We start from the raw sequence: 4,737 nt of genomic DNA, 5'->3' as shown, positions 1-4,737 counted from the left end.
CAAATTAATTTAACTCATGGTTTTCAAAGTTTAGGCTATATATTATTGAAAATATTCAAAAATAACATATACCATGTATGAGGCTATAAGTCATTGAGAATATACACATAGGATTAGAAAAAAAACAATCAAAATATGAAAAATCATAATTATAGTTTACTATTTTTAAAATGTTAAAATTTCCAAAATTGATAATACAAAATGGAATTCAACATCAAATAAGTTATACTAAGAAATAAATCATCAAAATTAAATTGATTCATAGATATCGATACAATATTTTTCCACACAAAATAAAAATATACTCTTCAAAATAAAATTTCAAAAGTGTATTTTAAAAATAAATTATAAATAAATATCCAATATGTTTTCTTTAATAATATCCAAATCTAAAAACCAAACATAATCTTCTTGAACAAGGAACGCGTCAAGAATATAGGACTTAAACTGAATGAACAATAATAGTGAATGGGAAATAGTACAAAGAAAAATGTAAAACATCCGCGAGAGAAAGTAGACATACAAAGCCGAAGACAAAATCCAATAGATAAAAAATGTATCACACCAAAAAATTGGATAGAGTAGAGAATAATTCCAATATAAGAAAAATATTTAAAATTTGCATTTGCTCTCTCTGAAAGATGTTAAGTAAGAGAACAAAGATAGAGAGAGAGAATTGTAAGCCATAATTTATTTATGAGTTTCAAATTATTTTAATCAATAAAACAACTAACGAATTTATTTATCCATTAAAATTTTAAATATTAATCAACATTATTATTTTATGTTTGTACAAATATTGTTTTAGTCAGTTAGAGTCAAAATCTTCATAGAAACTATACAAATAAGCTATAATGAAATAAATCTAACATGATGTGATCTACAAGATTTTTAAAAACGATTGTTATTAAAGCAAACTAAATGATGAATTCTTATAATCATTAGTCTGATTCACCTCATATAACATATAAAGTTTAAGATGGTCTCTGTTGAGTTATGTTGAAGAAAATATTTACAGAACAATGTTTAAAAGTTAGATAAAAATAATAAAGAGTTTAAGAAAGCATATCAAATAACTTGGTTGAGATTTTTAATAAAATTATAAAGACGACCAGCAATAAATTAGCATGAAAGATAACATAAAAGAATGATCAAAAAAATAATCAATATAAATTTATCATCAACAAACTCAAAACATACAAATTTACAAACTTATAACATTTTAAAAAATCTCAAGATTACAATGAGAACGCTATCTAAGACGTTCGTTATCTTATCACCAGCATTTAGCAACTAGAAATATCTTTTTATCAAATTATATAATAGTTTATAAAGGATTTTAAAAATATTCATGGAAACTCCGAAACAAACATATATTATCTATTGTGCCAAAATAATATTTTTCATACAAAAAAGTAAATTTTGATATATTGTAATGCTATACAACTAAATAATTAGATCAAGTAATATATAAATATTATACTTTAGGTTCTCTATAATATTAATTCAATAAATAAAATATTATTTAACATTTGTTTAATTCATTATATTTACTTTAATTTTATATTATTTTACAAATATTATTTAATATTAATTAAGGTTCATCAAAATATTTGTTGCCATTAAATTTAAAATTTCAATATTATACTATTACATATCTAGATATATATGTATAACAATCACACATTAATTATAAAGTTTTTCTGAATATAAAGAAAAATTAGATATTATACAGATAGTTTAATCGCTTATGTTATTCAAATAAAAGATGTATAAATTTTTGATAAAATATTATAATTTATTAACAGTTTACATACATTGAGTAATCTACATAATATTTTAAAATATAATTTAATATTTCAAAAACTATAAATGTGTTTATAAACATAATTATTGCATCTATAAATACAAATAACTAAATAGCTAATAACATGATATAATTATAAATAAACATAAATATTAAAAGCAACAAATCATATTTCAGATAAGAAAATTATATAAATCAGTTAAATTGTTAGCTTCAAAGTTATTATAAAACTAAACTAAATTATTAATACAGATAAAATCTAGTCTATTGTTATAAGTACAGTTCTCTCAATCATGGTGCCTCCACGTCACCCGCCACGTCAGAAAGTCGACTTCTATGCTTGTGAAACGTGTCCTAATTACCCAAAACGGCAGCGCTTCATTTATTCTGAGAAACCTTATGTTTTTTTTGGCAAAAGAAAGCCTTACGTCTTCATCCGCCTCCCATAGCCTTTTAGGGTTCATCCTATTGTTCGATCTCCGACGACTTCTCTGACTCCATGAATGGAGGTCAGAGAGATTTAGTGGCTCAAACCGATGTAATGATGTGGTTCTCTCTCTCTGCTATAATTTTGTCTTTAAATCGATCCTCGCCTTCTTCTTCTTCTTCTTCTTTCAGTTTATCGGCAAAGCATGAAGGGGGACGATTCGATCTTAGATATAATGCCTCCAAGGAAGAAGCAGAATAAAGGACCCAACAAAGTTAGGTTTTAGATAAACCCTAATCATAGTAATAAGATTTTTGCAAGTAGTTCTATCTATCTTACTAATACCTGTAAACAAATGTTTGAGCAAATCTCAGAAACGGAAGCTGAAGAACCTTGAGGAAGACAGGGAGAAAGAGCTCCTCTCTGCAAAAACTTCCAAGTTGTTAGAGTATGCTTACACTCTTTTCTTCAGTTCCCAATTCATTCATCATCTTTTGTTTATGTGAGTTTGGTATTGAGTTTCTCTGCAGCAAGTATAAAATATCTCAGGATTTGTCTTCGCTTTTCCAATCTTCAAAAGCCATAGGTAGAGTAAGCAAGCAACCACAGTCTCTCTCTTTGTTAAAAAGTTTAGTCAATGGTGTTGTTCTGAATCTCCTTTTGTGTATTTCAGTCTGATAAGAAGCTGGAGAAACGCATGAGACCAATGCAACTATCTAAAGCTGGTGTTTTGTCTGATGAACCAGTCAAGGAAAATGACAACTCTGATTCATGTATGGACGAGCCTACCACACCTGAAATCCATATCCCGACTCTTCATACTGATTCTCACCAACTTATTCATCCCAATGAACTCCCAAAGTAATGATAATCTCTGCTGAAGAGGTCCGTGAAGAAGAATGGTTTGTGAATTTTTTAAAAAAATTCGGCTATGATGTGTGTGTTTCGTTTGATTGGTTATTATTTCTAGAAAACCGGTTGCTGTAAGACCACTCAAGTTCCTCAGGTTAGTGGTTTTGCTCATGTCTAATCCTATTTCTGAATCTTTCAGTTCCTTTATGAAGCTGGTTTTGGTTCAAAGCAAGTTAATTCTCAAAGTGGGGTTATTGGAATTACACAGCCACGTCGTGTTGCTGTCCTCGCCACTGCCGATAGGGTGGCTCATGAGCTTGGTGTTCACCTCAGTCAAGAAGTCGGTTTCCAAGTTAGGTGCAACAAAAAGATTGGTGAGAACTCAGCTATAAGTTTATAAACGATGGGATAAATCCGTGAAGTTGAGGTAATTTTGTAGACTCTTTTTTCCCATCTCAAATGTACGTAAGATAATTTGTTTCACTTTAACAGTCATCATGTTCAATCTGTCTATGTTCACACGTACTGACGAGAACCTATTGATCGCAGTGATTGCAGGCAACATAGATTTTAAAAGATCTTTAAGCTACAGAGGCATTCTTCATACACCCACCAGTCATCCTCTAACTTATTTGGCTTCCTAATTCCATGTAACATTTATGTACGTACATTCGCATCTGTGAAAACAGAGTATTTCTTCATACATGCGCCGGTCATCTTCCAATTTATTTAGCTTCCTAATTCCCAGAAACATTTACGTACTCTGGATTTTCTAATCATTATAACAATCGCGTATTTATTATTCAGGTTCAGTTGATATAATATATCCCTCCTGGTAATAAGATCTAGGGGAGCAGTGGCCATGTGGTTGACGGAATGATGATATCTTGCATATTTCCATTGTTTTATCCATTCACTCATGTGCATTTTGATCATATAGACTAGGATTTAGCCATGTTTAGGTTGCATTTTGCATACATGAGTCTTTATCAGGTATTGGAGTACCACATGGAGTTCTTGGAGACATTTAGGTGCATTTGGAGCTCAAAAGAGGTGATCATTGGACGAGCAGTGCATGAGAGCGACCTCACCGGAGCGACACCGTGAAGTCGCTGTGACACCCCTTCAGAGCGACTTGGCCAGAGCGACACCCCGATGTCGCTCGCGTTTTTATCTCTTGGAGATACAAAAATAGACCCGGAGCGACGTCCCTAGAGCGACTACCCCAAGTCGCTCCCGAAGACCGGAGCGATGTGTGGGAGCGACTACCCGAGGTCGCTGCGCGTCGTTTCTTTGGTCGAACTTATGTTTTATCAAGGGCCTTTTCGTCATTTTATTATGCACTTTTTATACTTTCTAAACCTATGTTTAAGTATCTTTTGTAAGCCATTAGGGGCAGAATATCTTTTATCAAAAGAAAACCACCAAAAACCTCTTGGAAAGTTCATCTCTTTGAATCAATTGATCATTTTGTTATTGCAATTCTGTTGTTTTCATATCTATTATCTGTATTTCTCTACATGATTAATCTGAAATCCAATAGGGGTTTAAGAGGAATCATGAAGAGTGGTAAGTAATCCATTCTTGAATTCATGGGTTAGGGAGATTAAGGGTGATTAGGCTAGATCTAGGATGTTATAGTGTAGATCCT

The 4,737-nt window shown here is 31.3% G+C and overlaps 1 long non-coding RNA gene across 5 annotated transcripts; it reads left to right on the top strand.

The window, feature by feature from the left end:
* Positions 1 to 2,214: 2,214 nt before the first annotated feature.
* Positions 2,215 to 3,787, top strand: LOC106314000. Of its 5 annotated transcripts, XR_001264557.1 has the most exons (7): positions 2,215 to 2,508; positions 2,609 to 2,682; positions 2,765 to 2,820; positions 2,908 to 3,119; positions 3,205 to 3,240; positions 3,355 to 3,513; positions 3,636 to 3,787. It is a non-coding gene; the product is annotated as an uncharacterized LOC106314000 (long non-coding RNA). The 5 variants fall into 5 exon arrangements; XR_001264554.1 differs by lacking the exon at positions 3,205 to 3,240 and having other exon boundaries at positions 3,286 to 3,513; XR_001264555.1 differs by lacking the exon at positions 3,205 to 3,240 and having other exon boundaries at positions 2,908 to 3,136; positions 3,286 to 3,513.
* Positions 3,788 to 4,737: the final 950 nt, after the last annotated feature.

Source organism: Brassica oleracea, chromosome C9, assembly GCF_000695525.1.
Source record: "Brassica oleracea var. oleracea cultivar TO1000 chromosome C9, BOL, whole genome shotgun sequence".
Classification (NCBI taxonomy): Eukaryota; Viridiplantae; Streptophyta; class Magnoliopsida; order Brassicales; family Brassicaceae; genus Brassica; species Brassica oleracea.
The sequence above is the reverse complement of the archived record's forward strand: the minus strand, read 5'-3'. Positions and strand labels throughout refer to the sequence as shown.